The sequence below is a fragment of the Zingiber officinale genome, chromosome 11A, assembly GCF_018446385.1.
Source record: "Zingiber officinale cultivar Zhangliang chromosome 11A, Zo_v1.1, whole genome shotgun sequence".
Classification (NCBI taxonomy): Eukaryota; Viridiplantae; Streptophyta; class Magnoliopsida; order Zingiberales; family Zingiberaceae; genus Zingiber; species Zingiber officinale.
This window is the reverse complement of record NC_056006.1, coordinates 34,078,825-34,097,870: the sequence shown is the minus strand read 5'-3', so window position 1 is coordinate 34,097,870 and position 19,046 is coordinate 34,078,825.

Here is a 19,046-nt window from a genome sequence, read left to right as displayed (position 1 = left end):
CATCACCTTGTGACTACTAATTGTGACTCCTCACAATATATGACAAGTGTCCTTCTATCCTAGACATCTAGATTGATCAATATGAGGCATAGACCGTGTCATCCTCTAATCAATCTAAATCTTGAACTCCAAGTAGACACACTAAATCAAATGAGCTCAATATCCTATATTGACTCATTTGGGCATGGCCATGCACTTCGTGGTCTCACTCTATCAAGAATACCGATGTCTCTCCCGTCATATAGGAGGGATAGATTCCATCTACATCACTCGCATCCCTCCGCATAATTTGTTACATACCCAGTAATCGCCTTTATGGTCCACCCAGTTACGGGTGACGTTTGACGAAACCAAAGTAGGTAACTCCTTATGTAGGGAACCATAGTGACTTCAGGTCTAAGGACTAGTAGTCATACTAATAGCCACATGAGAAAGTATATGACACTCATATAATGATCCATGATACTTTCTCATGGCGAGTCATTCAGCATACATTTTCTAATGCATACCCATGTGTCAACTTGATATCTCTATATTCATGACTTGTGAGATCAAGTCATCGAGTTGACCTACATGCTAGTCTTATTGTATTAACATTGTCCCTGAATGTTAATACTCGACTAGGAATGATTAAGAGTAGTGTTCCCTATATCATCTCACTATCGATTCAACCAATCCATTGATATAGTTAAGAACCTTCTACTCAAGGACGTTATTATACTTAGTTTATTTGGCACCAATACAAGTAAGTATAACAACCAAAAACCAAATGCCTTTATTTATATAGAATATGATACAATAAGTCCAAAATGCAATCATCAAATGATTAGAGCTAGGGCTCTAGCTAACAATCTCCCACTAGCACTAGTGCCAATCAGTGTAGGTTCTAAGCCCCAATGACCTAGTGTGACCATCATGCTTCCTCTATGCCAAAGCCTTGGTCAAGGGATCTGCGATGTTAGCCTCTGTAGGTACTTTGCAAATCTTCACATCTCCTCTCTCGATGATCTCTCGAATGAGATGGAAGCACCGTAGTATGTGTTTGGTCCGCTGGTGTGAGTGAGGTTCCTTCCCCTATGCTATAGCTCCATTGTTGTCACAATACAGCTCAATGGGGTCAGCAATGCTAGGAACCACCCCAAGTTCAGTGATGAACTTGCGGATCCAAATTGCCTCCTTTGCTGCCTCTGATGTAGCAATGTACTCGGCCTCTGTTGTAGAATCAGCTACTGTGTCCTGCTTCGAACTCTTCCAGCTGACAGCACCACCATTAATGCAAAAATATGAACCCCCACTGCGATCTATAGTCATCCTGGTCGGTCTGGAAGCTAGCATCACTGTAACCCTTTACAGCTAGCTCATCATTGCCTCCATATATCAAGAAATATTCTTTAGTCCTTCTTAAGTACTTAAGAATATTCTTGACCGCTATCCAGTGACTTTCACCTGAATCTGACTGGTATCTGCTCGTCATGCTCAAAGCATACGAGACATCAGGTCGAGTACATAGCATGGTGTACATGATCGATCCTATGGCTGAGGCATAAGGGATCTGATCCATGCGGTCTCTCTCCTCTCTAGAAGAGGGATCTTGAGTCTTCGAAAGACTCACGCCATGTGACATCGGCAGATATCCCTTCTTGGAGTTCTGCATGGCAAACCAAAGGAGTGTTGGACCGATGCGGCCGGCTAGAAGGGGGGGTTGAATAGCCCTGAAAAATCAAACACAACCCTTTCTCGTACGATTAAGCTAACACATAAAAAATAGATTAACCAAAAAATAAAGCATAAAAATGAGGCACCGAATTTGACTTGGTTACAACCGGGGAGGTTGTTAATCCAAGGATGAAGATCGCACTAAGAGCTCCTTCAGGCGGAGAAGCCTCGTTTACAGCAGTGTAAGCACAGAAAGACAGAAGCTAATCTAAACAGTGGAAGCACACAAGTGTTGTTTACAATTTCTGAACTGATATTGAGCTTCTGGGCCAAGGCTATATTTATAGCCTTGGTCGGGGCGCCTGGAAGGGTTCCGGGCGCCCTGGGGGGGATAAAGTTTTATCCCCCAACGTTCAGATCGCGTAAATCGCGATCTTGGTCAAAGTCAGGGTCCGGGCTCCCGGAAGCATTCCGGGCGCCCCGGACAGCTCCGGGCGCTCGGATTTGTTCCGGGCGCCCCGGAGCAAAAAGTCAACTGCGGTTGACTTTTTGTCCGGGACCACTTCTCCGTTAAGTGCCCGTCTCGGTCTGGGTCTTCTGCTCCGGATCCGCTTGATTGGGTGATCTCTGACATCCGGAATAGGGCTCACCCGAACCCATCTTCCGGTCTTCTCGAGCGTGCTTCCCTCCAGCTTCTCGTCCCTCGGAATTGCCGCGTGTCCCTTCTCGTCTACCAGCGTACTCATCCGCAGACTTCGTCCCTCGATCGCACCCCGTGCCGACCTTCGCGCTAGCTGCGTCTCTTGCTCCCCGAGCAATCTTCCGCTCTGGCTTTCGTACCTCGGAACCATCGCGCGCACTTCCTTCTCGTCCGCCCTCGTCCCTCAGACGCACCGCGTGCCGTCCTTCTCGCTAGCTGCGTCTTCCGCTCGAGTACCTGTGCTCCTAAGCTCCTGCACACTTAGACACAAGCTTAGAAAACAACAGAACCTAACTTAACTTGTTGATCACACCAAAACCAACCTTGGGGTTCCAACAATCTCCCCCTTTTTGGTGTGATCAACCCAAGTTAAGCTAGGGTTAACTAGACAAAAAAATAAACTAACTAAATTTACAATTTAGTGCACAAAGATAAAAAAAATAGTGTTAGGCTACCTCCCCCTAGACTTATACTTATCCTTCTCCCCCTTTGATCACAAGAAAAATGGGGTTCCAAGAAAAAATCTAAGGGTTAAAGACTTAGAAAATTTAGATACCAAGCTACCTTGAAAAAATTTCTAAGTCAAAAGATTCTAAGTTAGAAAAAGAATTTTGCAATCAATAAACCTTAATTAAATATTTCGAAAAATATTTTTGAATCAATAAAAGCAGAAAAAATTCTAAGTAAAAATTATTTTTGAAAATAGAATTTTTTTAAAAAAAAATAATTATTTTTTAAAAAAAATTTAAGTCAAAATTTTGAAACATGTTTGAATAACTTTTTAAAGCATTAAATAATTCTAGTATTAATGCTTTATTAATTAAACGTTTATTTCAATATTTGGCTTCCAGGCAGTGGCGAGGCACTAGGCCTTTTTGGTTATTGGAGCAACAACCACTTTCTAGTCAAAGCCCATAAAGAAATTTTTTTTTTAATTTTCTCACTTAAAGCGCTAACTTTGATTTAAAAATTTACACTAAGCAAGATTTAGGAACCCAATAAAGGTTCCAACCTACTGGATTAACTAAAAATTTCTTAGGGACACATTTTCTAGAGATATTTTTAATTTGTCCCTGGTGATATCTATAATACCAATTCAAATTATTGAACCTTCTAAAATTGGTTTTAGATGAGCAAGCAGAGTTTTTCAAGTTTTCTACTTGAATTTTTAAATTTTGAATTTCTAATTTTAACTTTTCATTTTCTAAATTTGATTTATCTAGCATTTCTAACGGACAAGATGTAGCTAATATTGCTTTTAAATCTTTATTTTCATTTTCTAATTTGCAGCAATCTTTTGTTAAAATTTTAATGAATTTAAACATTTTATCAGGAGGAAGAGATCGTACCTCACTTACCTTGTCGATCTCATTGTCGGTTTCTCCCCCTGAACTGCTGCTCTCTTCGGACGTGGCTCCCCCTTCATCGATGCTTTCGATGCTCATTTCGGAAGAGCTTGACTCGCAGTCGTCGTCTTGATGACTCGCCATTAACGCGAGCCCGGAGAACTCCTCGACTTCCGATTCCGACGACGTATCGTCCCACGTCGCTTTGCGCTTTTGGATAGGCTTCTTACCCTTGTCCTTCCCTTTGTTCTTCAGTTTAGGGCAATTGTCCTTGACGTGCCCTTCTTCATCGCAATGGTAGCAGTGGATGGTTCTTTTCTTTCTTCCCTGCGGATGGTTAGATTTCCTAGATTTACAAATATTTTTAAATCGTCTTACCATCATCACCATTTCCTCGTCGTCGAGAGAAGATTCTGACTCAGGTTCGTCTCTCGAAGCTTTAAGGGCGACATTATTCTTGGGCTCCTTCGGACCTACACATCTTGACTCATGCACTTCAAAAGTTGAAAAGAATTCGTCTAATGTGATTTTTTCTAGATCTTTTGAAATGTAAAAGGCATCTACTGGTGATGCCCATTTTGAGTTTCTAGGAAAGGAATTTAGGGCATACCTTAGCGAATCTCGGTTACTTACCTCTTCTCCGAGATTCGTAAGTCTAGTGATGAGTTCTTGAATCCTCGAGTGTAGATGTGCAATTGTTTCACCTTCTTCAAATCGGAGGTTTGTAAGCTGGTTACGAAGTAAATCCCGTCTTGCAAGTTTGGCTTCGGATGTTCCTTCGTGTAACTCAAGGAATTTCTCCCAAAGCTCCTTTGCCGAGTTGTAGGTACCGACTCGATTGACTTCTTGTGTTGGAAGTACACTTAGCAGATGGAATTCTGCTTTCTTGTTTGCCACATGGTCAGCCTGCTCCTTCTTTGACCATTGATTTCTTGCTTTGCCCTCTGGTGCTTCATAGCCAAATTCCATTGTTAGTAATAAATCATAATCTGTTTCAAGAAATACCTCCATTCGATTTTTCCAGCTAGCGAAGTCCCCTTCGAATTTTGGTGCGTGGATGTTGGATCCGGCCATCTTGTTGCTTCGTTCGGCGATTAGTCCTCCTGAAGCGCCTCGGCTTTGATACCACTTGTTGGACCGATGCGGCCGGCTAGAAGGGGGGGTTGAATAGCCCTGAAAAATCAAACACAACCCTTTCTCGTACGATTAAGCTAACACATAAAAAATAGATTAACTAAAAAATAAAGCATAAAAATGAGGCACCGAATTTGACTTGGTTACAACCGGGGAGGTTGTTAATCCAAGGATGAAGATTGCACTAAGAGCTCCTTCAGGCGGAGAAGCCTCGTTTACAGCAGTGTAAGCACAGAAAGACAGAAGCTAATCTAAACAGTGGAAGCACACAAGTGTTGTTTACAATTTCTGAACTGATATTGAGCTTCTGGGCCAAGGCTATATTTATAGCCTTGGTCGGGGCGCCTGGAAGGGTTCCGGGCGCCCTGGGGGGGATAAAGTTTTATCCCCCAACGTTCAGATCGCGTAAATCGCGATCTTGGTCAAAGTCAGGGTCCGGGCGCCCGGATTTGTTCCGAGCGCCCCGGAGCAAAAAGTCAACTACGGTTGACTTTTTGTCCGGGACCACTTCTCCGTTAAGTGCCCGTCTCGGTCCGGGTCTTCTGCTCCGGATCCACTTGATTGGGTGATCTCTGACATCCGGAATAGGGCTCACCCGAACCCATCTTCCGGTCTTCTCGAGCGTGCTTCCCTCCGGCTTCTCGTCTCTCGGAATTGCCGCGTGTCCCTTCTCGTCTACCAGCATACTCATCCGCAGACTTCGTCCCTCGATCGCACCCCGTGCCGATCTTCGCGCTAGCTGCGTCTCTTGCTCCCCGAGCAATCTTCCGCTCTGGCTTTCGTACCTCGGAACCATCGCGCGCACTTCCTTCTCGTCCGCCGGTATACTCTTCCGCAGCGCCTCGTCCCTCAGTCGCACCGCGTGCCGTCCTTCTCGCTAGCTGCGTATTCCGCTCGAGTACCTGTGCTCCTAAGCTCCTGCACACTTAGACACAAGGTTAGAAAACAACAGAACCTAACTTAATGTAACACCCCTAGAAAGCCTAGATAAAGTAAGGGCAATGAGAGTACGAATGTAATGAAAAGAATGTGTAGATAGTCTACGTTGAATGTTACGATGGGAAGGATTTAGATGATTAAAAACTTTATGAAAGAAAATAAAGTTGAGAATATAAAGTTCTATACATGATTTATAATGCAAGGAATTAATGTAAACAAAAGAAATATGAGATATTATATATGCATGTATGAAATATTTATGCATAATGCATATACATGTATTATTTTGTACAAAAATATGTTAGGAGAAGGATTTGATCCTTGGTTCTCTTGTGGATGCATGCATGTGTTAACCAAGTGTGATAGGAGTGAATATTGTAAGAGGAGAGATGGGAATTATAATTAAAGGAAAGAAAGGAGAGAAATTAAGAGAGAAACTCAAGAAGCATTTCTCTAGCATATTCTTTCTCATTAAGAGGAGAAGTAAATGAGGAGGATGAATCAAGTCAAGTTTTCCTCCCCTCACTTTAGTATAAATAGGCATGGAGGGCTTCATCCTCAACTCACTCTCCTCCTCTCCTCCATTTGTGCCGAGCACTCTCCCTCCCTCTTTCCTCTTGTTGCCGAGAGCAACAACTCTCCCCCTTCTTTCTTTCTTTTTGTTGCCGAGCAACACAAGAGGAAGAAGCCTCCTCTTCTTCCTCTTCCCCTCCACCAAAAGACCTAGCCACTTCTTCCTCCATTGGTGCCGAGCAAAGCAAGCAAGGAAGAAAGGTCCACAAGCAAGTTCTCAACTCTAGGAAACTTAAGCAAAGAAAGTAAGCTTCCCCTCACCTGCGGTACAAGGCTGTCATGTGATTTTCGGATTCTTTTCTATGCCTTGAAAGAAAGTTTTCCCCTATGTTTTTATACATATATGATGCATGATCAGAGGTGTATGTAACCCTAGAATTTCAATCAAAAATATTGTAAATAGGTTAGGAAAATTATTGTCTAACCAAACTAGTGCAAGATTCCCTCTATGAAATGCTAAGGACCTTCCTATGGTTTTCTTGCTTGGAAGTTGATTGGAACCAAAAGAACCCCACTCTCATGTTTCGGCCAAGAAAGAATTTAGGGTTAGGAGGACCTTGAATTTAAAATAACTATGCTTATATGACATGATATAAAGTTCTTAAGAGTTGTATACTTGTATGTTGAAAGAAACTCATGAACCTTACTCTTAATATTTCGGCCATGGTAAGGTGATGGTTTAGAGAAGCTTAAACAAAATTCTAATATGCTCAATGACCTCTGTGATATTATGTTATGAAAGATGATTAATGCTCTCATGTTTAATTGGAATGTAGAAAATTAGTTACATGATTTATGACATGTAAGATCACAAGAGTCCTAGCTTGTTTATGATCCAACTTTGTGTATGATATTCTTAGTAAATCTTGCTATGAAATGTACTTAGGTTTCCCATGCTTTAGGCCACTTAAAGGAAGTTTATATTCTATGAATTTCGGCCAAGTAAGGTTTAAAGGACCTAGAGGCCTTGGAAATGAAACCTAAGGGGTTAAAAGTACTTCTTATGAAAACTTGATAATGTGTGAAGGTGATACATGTTTGTATGACCTAAATGAATCATTATGTGTTCGGCCATGAAGGGATAGATGCCCTAGAAACCCTAGAACAAAAATTAAATATGTCTATGCCATGCTGTATGAAAATGATATGATAGAAAGCATGATTACTTTAGTTACGAAATGATATGCATAATGAAGTTATATTATGAAATATGCCATGATGTGTTATAGCATAGAAAATGCTATACATAATGAAAAGAAATGAAGTAATGTTATGATATGTGATAGCATAGAAAATGCTATACATAATGAAAAGAAATGAAAAGAATAAATGCATGAAAGATGGTTAAGGACATGATATGATAGTTATGCATGATAAGTTATTTTTATGGTTTGTACCAAGGGTGGGCTCCGTAAACGCCCCGGGGTCGATGGAGTAAGACTCGGGCCTCGTCAGTAATGGGCCTTTGAGTGCCCTAGGTCGATGGAGTAAGACTCGGGCCTAGTATGTATGCATGGTAGGGCTCAAGACTTGCTACCTTGGACCTACGCATTAAGTATGTGGTACAAACCGGGATCCCAAATGATGATGATATTAATTTCAAGTACTTATAAGTATAAGTTTTCAAATTCATGATGCATTACCTACATATGTGCTTGAATTATCTGATGATTAGATATAATGTCATGTGATATTATGATATGAATATGAATATGATACCCTTGTATGTCGTATGCTTATGATACCTCGCATGATATTGATATGCAATGATATGAATTCGGTTTTAGTGAGTAGGAAAGGAACTTACTGAGCCATGAGTGCTCATAGCTTACTTTCCTTGTACCGCAGATATGGGGGACGGGTATTCGGAACGACGGAGCAGCAGGAGGAGCAGATAGTGATGTGTGTGGTGGTGGTTCGGCAAGAACGATTCGGACAAATTAATATTTTTAGTTATATGATCAATATATGCACATTCGAACTAATCAGAATATGTGATATCATGCTTATTTAAAGTAAAGGGATGATTTAAAATTTTCTGCTGTTATAGTATAACTAAAGCATGTACGTAAGTAGTATAAGAACGTAGCGCCGCCCTTAGGTAAGAAGGGTGGGCGTTACACTTAACTTGTTGATCACACCAAAACCAACCTTGGGGTTCCAACAAGGAGTACCTTGTCAATGTATGTACTCTAACATAGGCCAAGCAATCTCTTAGATCTATCTCTATAGATCTGTATCCCTAGAATGCGGGATGCCTCACCTAAGTCCTTCATTGAGAAGCAACTCCCTAGTAAGGTCTTGACAGACTGAAGCATAGGGATGTCCTTCCCAATGAGCAGTATGTCATCCACATACAATATGAGGAAGACAACTATGTCCCCTACAACCTTCTTGTAGACACAAGGCTCATCTTCGTTCTTGATGAAACCAAACTGTTTGATTGCATCATCGAATCGAAGATTCCAGCTTCAAGAAGCTTGCTTTAGTCCATAAATGGACCTATGCAGCTTGCATACTCTGCTAGTATGCTTTGGATCTACAAAACCCTCAGGTTGTGTCATGTACACATCCTCGAGTAGGTTTCCATTCAGAAATGCGGTTTTGACGTCCATCTGCCAGATCTCGTAATCGTGGTAAGCTGCAATAGCAAGCATGATCCGAATGGACTTAAACATCGCTACTGGAGAAAAGGTTTCATCATAGTCAATACCATGAATATGCTTGAAACCTTTAGCTACCAAGCGACCCTTATAGATAAGTCCATCCATGTCAGTCTTTCTCATAAAGACCCACTTGCACCCAATGGGTTTTACCCCTTCAAGTGGATCAACCAAAGTCCATACTTGGTTGGTGTACATGGATTCCATCTCGGATCTCATGGCTTCTAGCTATTTCTCGGAATCTGGTCTCATCACAGCTTCCTGATAGGTGGTAGGCTCATCATCTATGAGCACAACGTCATCATGGTCAGACAAGAGAAATGAGTATCTCTCAGGCTGACGACGTACCCTATCAGACCTGCGAAGAGGTATGTCTACTTGAACTGGTTGTTGTTCCTCAACTTCTTGTGGAACAACATCATCCAGAACACTTTGTGGTTCCAGTTCAATTTCCATCGAGGCATCAGTGCTATTGTTCACATCTTTAACTTCTTCAAGATCGAACGCGCTCCCACTAGTCTTTCTAGAAACAAAGTCCCTTTCTAGAAAGACCCCAGTCTTTGCCACAACTACCTTGTGCTGACTGGGAATGTAGAAGTAATATCCCTTAGTTTCCTTGGGATATCCAATAAAGTAGCACTTGTCGGATTTGGGTCCTAACTTGTCTGAGACTTGACGTCGAACGTAAGCCTCACAACCCCAAATCCTCATGAAAGACACCTGGGCATCTCTTCCAGTCCATATCCTGTATGGTGTCTTTATCACGACCTTTGATGGAACTCGGTTGAGTATAAAAGCTGCCGTGTCTAGAGTATAACCCCAAAGGTATGTCGGAAGATCTGTTTGACTCATCATAGATCGTACCATATCTAATAGGGTACGATTCCTCCTTTCGGATACACCATTCTATTGTGGTGTTCCAGGAGGAGTGAGTTGGGATAGGATCCCACACTCTGCTAGATCGTCACGAAACTCATGGCTAAGGTATTCTCCACCTCGATCTGATCGAAGTATCTTAATACTCTTGCCTAGCTGGTTCTGTACTTCATTCTTGAATTCTTTGAACTTTTCAATGGATTCTGACTTATGTGTCATCAAGTACACATAACCATATCTACTGAAGTCATCAGTAAATGTGATGACGTACCTATAACCGCCTCTAGCAGCGACATTGAAAGGGCCACATACATCACTATGTATGAGTCCTAACAAATTAATCGCTCTTTCGCTGTGCCCACTAAAGGAGTCTTGGTCATCTTGCCTCGTAAGCATGACTCGCATATCTTATAAGATTCAAAATCAAATGAGTCCAGCAAACCATCCTTATGGAGCTGGGATAAGCGCTTGTCATTTATATGACCTAAGCGACAGTGCCAGAGATAGGTTTGGTTCATGTCACTTGACTTGAACCTCTTGGTACTAATGTTATAGATAGGACTCTCAAGGTCTAGAATATAGAGTCCGTTCATCAGAGGTACACTACAATAGAACATATCGTTTAAATAGACGGAACAACATTTGTTCTTTATTATAAACGAAAAACCTTTCTTGTCCAAACAAGAAACAGATATAATGTTCTTTGTTAAGGCAGGCACATAACAACAATCATCTAATTCTAGTACAAGCCCAGAGGGTAGAGATAGATGGTAAGTTCCTACAGCAATAGCAGCAATCCATGCTCCATTGCCTACTCGTAGGTCTATCTCACCCTTCGTCAATGCCCTGCTATTTCTCAGCGCTTGTATATTAGTACAAATGTGCGAAGCACATCCGGTATCTAATACCCACGATGAAGAAATAGAGAGGTTGACTTCTATAACATGTATACCTGAAGTAGAAATCTTATTTCTCTTCTTCTTAAGATCTTCCAGGTATTCTTTGGAGTTCCTCTTCCAGTGCCTTGCTTGTCCTTGATATAGGTGACAAAAATGTTCAACCATATCGTAAGTGCCCATCAACTCATGTTGCTTCTGAAGCTCAGAGTTCATGGTCACGAGCATAAGACAGGACACATCTAATGCGTCATCTTGATGCTTCTTGTAAGCATCTCGGTCTGCTCGCGTGGCAGTGGCAGGAGGAGCCTCCAGAATGTGCTGCTGTACCAGTCCAGGAAATTTGCTCCGTTGAGCTTGTCCTTCTTAAGAACAGATCGCAGGGAGAAGGTGTTCGTATTCGATGTCATGGTAATCTACAACAGAAATAAATGCAGAAATAAGTATCATATTCTTAATCATTTAATTAGGCCTTTAACTAAATGATGCTCCCACTGAATTCTATAATTTTATGTAGGACAAGATCCACATCATACTAACCCTTGAGTTAGCTTTGTCTAATACGCCCAAGACTTAGTATGATCGGTAGGTAACGATTACCAATTACATCTCTATGCAACTCTTGTTTATATGATCAAAATCCGCATTTATATTAAAACTCGAGTTAGCTTTGGCTAATACGCCCAAGAGTTAATATAAACGTGATTTTGACCTATCTACCAACCATTAGATAATGCCTATAGTTAAACTCGATCCAATTGAGTTAACTAGTTACTCAATCTAATTGAGTTGTACTCACCCATGCGTTGATAGGCGGGACCAAGATTGTCCCTCCGTACCCTACCAAGATAGTATGTGTTGCTCTGCTTTGGCAGATTCAACAACAATATGCGATCGAGGTAGTGGTAGGTATCACGGCATGGTAGGCATTACGAGTTGACGTGATTTAGATCTAATCTAAATGATGATGCGTATCATATACTTGATAGATCTAATCTAATCGAAGGGTGCATCATGTGCACGACTTAGATCTAATCTAATCGTTAGGCACTAATTAATTACTTAATTAACTAGCATGCATCACATACACACAAAAGCAATTAATTAAATAATTTTATGATTATGTCATGGCCCTACTACGATCTTCTCAAACCAATGAGAAGATCGGATGGTCAACTTAAGGTCAACAGCTTCTCAAGCTCCTTCCTTTGACCACCTCGTGTTGCTCGCGCCCTTCTCGTAACTCCGTCTCGAATGGACCTTCCACCGCTTCAAAATTTACATTACATTTTTGAAACTCGAGTTACATTTGAGTCTAAATCTAATTTACAACCAGAATATAAGAGAAAGGCACGACGTGCAGGTCACGAATAAACTTAAAAAAAAATACAGCACACACATCACATAACGGCACGCAGGTCGTATTATGAATTACAACACAAATCCAATCACATTTGGTCTTTTTAGGCCATGACTATCACAAAATTAATATATAATTCTAAATTATATATTTTTCATAATTTTCTGTAATTTTCATAATTTTTACAATTTTATGAGTAAATTTTTCCCGGCGGTCCTGTTTAGCGTTTTCCGGCGCAATCGCGGAACGAATCCCCTTGCAGGGCCAGGGGCAGCACCCCTACCCGCGATCTAACCATCGCGCGGGTTCCTTTGCGATCTAACAGCGCCTAAGCCCGCTGTCCCAAAAAATTTTGGGGCGAAACATTGCCGTTTCGGAAAAACCTTCTCGGTAGTCGAAGCCTACAAGTATCTAAACAATTGTGCTTTGCTTCTACGAGAAAAATACCCATTAAAACTATAAAAACATGAATTTACAGAAAGTTTACAGATCTATATTTTTCATAAAAATATGAATCTAAACTCGTACTCGCTTCGCACGTAGCTCTGATACCACTGTTGGGTTTTTCGGGTCGCGAAAACCGCGTTTTCGCGTCGCGGAAACCCCGAAAGCCCCAAAGCCAATGGATCCGTGCAAAGTGTATAGAATAAAATTCAAAAACTTACGAGTACGAGTTTCTAAAACTTAGATCTACTCCTAGATCTACATGAAAAGATTTATACCTTCGAAGCGAAGCCTTTCGCAATCCCGCAAGTGCAAGGTACGCCGGATCTCAAAGTTGTCAACGTAGACAACTCTCTAGAAGTATCCACACGAACAAGATGTGTTCTCTAACACACAAGGATGGAGAAGAAGAGCACCACAAGTGTGCTAGCACTTTCTAGGGCTCTCGGGTAGGATTTAAAAAGGGAGAAAGGAGAGAAAGTAAAAGGAATCTCACATACTCCTCTAGGTACCCTCCTTTGTTACCTTCACTCCACCTTATTCTCTTGGAACTCAATGTAACACCCACTAAGCTTTTAAGATAAATATGAAAATGATGAATTTTCCTTAGAAAAATATTAGTAGAATGTTGAACCAAAAAGAAATAAAATGAAATAAAAAGAAGAGGAGGTCAAGGATTGAACCTTGAACCTCTTATATTATAATTTATAGAATTAATTAGTAGAAACCAATTGGGATAGAGAGAAGATATTGATATCAAGGAAAGGGAATGCATGATAAAGATAGGAGTAAAGATCTAAGAAGAGAAAGCAAGAAAAGAGCAAGAGAAAGACAACTTGCCTTCCTCCCTTCCTCTCTCTTTTCCCTCTCTTGCCGTGACCTTAAATGGAGAATTAAGGGGATTCATTCCCCCTTGTTTCATCATGAATGATGAGAATAAATTAGAAAATAAAATAAATAAAAGAAAATAAAAAAAAAGGGCTAAGGGAGAAGGAAAGCAAAAACTAATTTTGCTACCTCTTCCCCCTTAACATAAAAGAGAGTATGTAAAGAGGAGAATTTATTTTTCTCTCATTTCTCTCATTCTCTCCTCTCCCTCACCGAACCGAACCCTCAGCCCCCTCTCCTCCATTTTCGGCCCCGAGCCAAGATTTTCTCCTAAGAAAGCCTAAGATACAAGGAGGACTTAGCAAGGGAATCAAGGGAAGGGAACTAGAAGAAGAGGCTACTTCTTCCATCACCACACTTTAGAACCACAAGCGAAAAGGATGTAAGCTTCCCCTCACCTGTGGTACAAGGCGTTTTATGTGCTTTTCGGATTTTATGAGGATTAGAAAACCTAGAATAGAATTTAAGAAAAATTCGGCCAAAGAAGAGTTTTCAAATCTAGGAAGTTTTAAACAAGTCCTCATTTCATGATATTTTTCTATGCTATGTAGGAAGGTTTTCCTTTATGTTTTTATACCTATATGATGCTTGGTCAGAGGAGTACCTAACCCTAGAATTTCGGCCAAAAATATTTTAAAGAGGTTAGGGAAATCATTGTTTAACCAAACTAGTACAAGATTCCCTCCATGAATCACTAAGGGTCTTTTATTGGTTTTTCTTGCTTGAAAGTTACTTGGAACCAAAAGAAATCCACTCATATGTTTCGTCCAAGAAAAGAGCTTAGGGTTAGGAAGACCTTTAAATTTAAGTAACCATGTTTATATGATAGAATATAGAGTTCTCTTAAAGAATCGCATGTTGAATATTGCTAGAAATTCATGAACTCTTCATTAAGATTTTCGACCATGATAAGATGGATAGTTTAGAAAAGCTTAAGAAAAATTTTAACATGCTCAAGACCTCTGTGATATTAAGATATGAAAGTTGTTTAATGCTCTCATGCTTAATAAGGGTATAGAGAATTTAGTTACATGATATATGACATGTAAGATCACAAGGGTCCTAGCTTGTTTATGAACCAAATTTGTATATGATGTTCTTAGTAATTTTTGCCATGAAACTTACCTAGGTTTTCCATGCTTTAGGCCACTTAAAACCTAGTTTAGAGATTGGTAGGTTTCGGCCATGAGGAAAAATAAAAGAAAAAGGAAAGAAACCTAGGAAGCCTAAGACACAATTCACATGTATGTTTATTATGCTTGTCTTTATACATGCTATGAAACTTGTATGACTTCCTATGCTTTTAGGCTATTTGAAGCAAATATAAACACTGATGAGTATCGGCCAAGTAGGGTTTAAATGACCTAGAGGCCTTAGAATTGAAACAAATTGTGTTAAAAATGCTTCTTATGGAAATATGATAATATGTTGATTGTGTCACATGCTTGTATAATTTTTCCATGACCTAAATGGACCATTGTATGTTTCGGCCATGAAGGGATAGATGCCCTAGAAACCCTAGAACAAAAATTAAATATGCTCATGTCACTCTACATGAAATATGATAAGTAGAAAGCCAAAGTTCTCATGCTATATGTTGTTTAATGACCTAAAATGAGGCTAGGGTAAGTTTCGGCCATACCCATTGTATGATGCCTTATTATGAATTTATACATGATGTTAGTTCAAGTTCACATGCTTGTATGCTTACTTTTAGCCCTAATGAATACTTGTTAAATTTCGGCCATGACATATGTTAAGGGCTTGAAGAACTTAGGAACTAGCTCAAATATGCTTACTATGTTACTTGGAAAAAAATGATATAAATATGGTTTAAGGTTTCCATGCTTTCATGACATTTGGGACCTTGTTTCACACCTGATAGGGTTCGGCCACATGATGTTTAGGGACTTGGAGAACTTAGGAACCAAGTTAATCATGCTTATAATGCTTCCTATGAAATTGATGTGATGATAATTTAGGTTCCACATGCTTGGAGGTTGTTTTTACCTAAATTGAGATCTAAGGGGGGGTTCGGCCATGATAAGAACCCAAGGGATTAGGAAGCTTAGAACCCAAGCTAACTATGTTACCATGTTTCTTATGATAGTATAATCACATGATACACCCTTATGCTTAAACATGTATGCTTGTGATTTATACTTTCCATGATATGATATGTGCTTAGAAATATGCATGCTTTGATGATATGCTATGTGCTTAAAATATGCATGCTTTCATGATATGCTATGTGGATAGAAATATGCATGCTTTGATGATATGCTATGTGCTTAAAATATGCATGCTTTTATGATATGCTATGTGGATAGAAATATGCATGCTTTGATGATATGCTATGTGCTAAAAATATGCATGCTTTCATAATATTCTATGTGAATAGAAATATGCATGCTTTGATGATATGCTATGTGCCTAAAATATGCATGCTCTCATGATATGCTATGTGGTGAAAATATGCATGTTTTTTTATGACATGATGTATGCCTAAGTGATGCATACTTTTTATGACATGATGTATGCCTAAGTGATGCATACTTTTTATGACATGATGTATGCCTAAGTGATGCATACTATTTATGATATGATGTATGCCTAAGTGATGCATACTTTTCTGACATAACATATGCCTAAGTGATGCATACTTCTATGATATGCTATGTGACTAAATGATGCATTTTTATACATGCTACTTTACTTTGTAAGACTTGTACCAAGGGTGGGCTCCTAATCAGCCCCTAGGCCTTTGGCTGTGTGATCCAGGCTAGTAAAAACAAAGGGATGGGCTCCTTAGTACGCCCTAGGTCTATGGCTGTGTGATCCGGACCTAATTCCTAGTATGATTCAAGACTTGCTACCTTGGATATACTTAGGAAGCGCACATATCTATGTGATTTATCTATGTGTGGTACAAGCCGGGGCCCTAATTATGTTGATATTATGTTCAAGTATATATGTAAGAAGAAATGGTTTTAAAGATCATGAGACATACACATGTTTTTCGGATACATGTTTTCAAATCATATTGCATATACCTTATGATCATGTTGTGATGATGCTATGATTTATGATATGTCATGATTAGATATGATTATGTTATGTTTCATGCTATGATTTAAGAGCTTGATATGCCATGCCACCTTATGATGATACAATGATATGCCATGATTAGATATGATTATGTTATGTTACATGCTATGCTTTAAGAGATGATATGCCATGACTAGTTATGATTTTGTTATGTTGCATGATATGCTTAAAAGTATGATATGTTATGCCATGACTAGTTGAGATCATGTTATGTTGAGACTTTCTTTGATCATGTGATGATTTTCGGTTTTAGTGAGTAGGAAAGGAACTTACTGAGCCATGAGTGCTCATAGCTTACTTTCCTTGTACCACAGATAAAGGAAAAAGCTGAATGAGCTAAAGGAGCAGCAGGAGAGGCAAGGAGATGTGTGTGGCAGTGGCTAGGCAACCAAATAAGAACCTGCTTTAAAAACTTTTAAAGAACTATGCTTTGGTATCATGAATTGTAGTACCGTATGTGTGATTTGATGTTATGTTCTACTAATTTTAATATCATGTTATTGATGCCATGATAGTATAGTTCGGATTTGATGAAAAGAAAAACAAAAGAAAAGTTTTTATTAAACTAAGAAAATCATTTTAAGTCTTCCGCTGTTTTAAAAAGAAAAATTTGTACATGGAGTATCGTAGCCCCGTCCCTTAGGGTTAGCAGGGAGGGCGGGCATTACACTCAACTCACTCACCTTCACCCTTGCTTAGAACTCACGGCAAAAGTAGCAAGGAGGAAGAAATACCAAGGAAGAAGATGATAGAATGAATGCACACATCAATACACAAAACCAAAACCTCCACACCACATTAGTGTGGCCGGCACACCTTGTAACCTCCCCATTTAATGTGGCCGGCCACATTAAATGGAATGGAATGTGTAACCTCCATGAGGTGGCACACCATGATGAGGTGGAGATGATGTGGCAAGATTAGTCATGCCATGTAGGATGAGTCAACCTTCATGATGTGGCAATATCAAGTCAAACATGATGTTTCAACTTCCATTTGGTCAAGTCAAAATTGACCAATTTTCTTCCTTGTTGAGTTAAATACAACCTTTGATTCAAGTCAATTTCAATTTAATGAATCTCAATTCATTAATATAAATTGACACAATGAATCAAATTTAAATTAGACTCATTCAACAATTGAATCTAATTGAGTCTAACTCAATAAGTCTAATTTGAATTAATCCAAATCCAATCCTTGGTGCATCATATGAACCTAATCCAATTGGTTCATCATATGAACCTAATCTCCATCCACTTGTTCTTTGTGTGTGACCCAATAGGTTCTTGTAACGTTGGCAATATTTCTAAACTCCTTTAGAAACATAAACAATGAGTGACATCTAGCAATACATCATTGCTACCCAAGTTACAAGAATGTTGAGATCCAACATCACCTTGTGACTACTAATTGTGACTCCTCACAATATGTGACAAGTGTCCTTCTATCCTAGACATCTAGATTGATCAATATGAGGCATAGACCGTGTCATCCTCTAATCAATCTAAATCTTGAACTCCAAGTAGACACACTAAATCAAATGAGCTCAATATCCTATATTGACTCATTTGGGCATGGCCATGCACTTCGTGGTCTCACTCTATCAAGAATACCGATGTCTCTCCCATCATATAGGAGGGATAGATCCCATCTACATCACTCACATCCCTCCGCATAATTTGTTACATACCCAATAATCGCCTTTATGGTCCACCCAGTTACGGGTGACGTCTGACGAAACCAAAGTACATAACTCCTTATGTAGGGAACTATGGTGACTTCAGGTCTAAGGACTAGTAGTCATACTAATATCCACATGAGAAAGTATATGACACTCATATAATGATCCATGATACTTTCTCATGGCGGGTCATTCAGTATACATTCTCTAATGCATACCCATGTGTCAACTTGATATCTCTATATCCATGACTTGTGAGATCAAGTCATCGAGTTGACCTACATGCTAGTCTTATTGCATTAACATTGTCCCTGAATGTTAATACTCGACTAGGAATGATTAAGAGTAGTGTTCCCTATATCATCTCACCATCGATTCAACCAATCGATTGATATAGGTAAGAACCTTCTACTCAAGGACGTTATTATACTTAGTTTATTTGGCACCAATACAAGTAAGTATAACAACCAAAAACCAAATGCCTTTATTTATATAGAATATGATACAATAAGTCCAAAATACAATCATCAAATGATTAGCTCTAGGGCTCTAGCTAACACCTACAAACCTGAGAAAGGACACAAACAAAAACAAAATTATTGTCTAAACAAAGAAAGAAGGAAACATACAAATTAAACCAAATAATTCTTGGGTTGCTTCCCAAAAAGCGCTTGTTTAAGGTTTTTAGCTTGGTCCTATATAAGCTCCCTTTAGACCTAGGTGTTAGAGGAATGGATTTCTCCTCCCATTGTGGATGCTTCAACTTCTTCCTTCATTTAGGT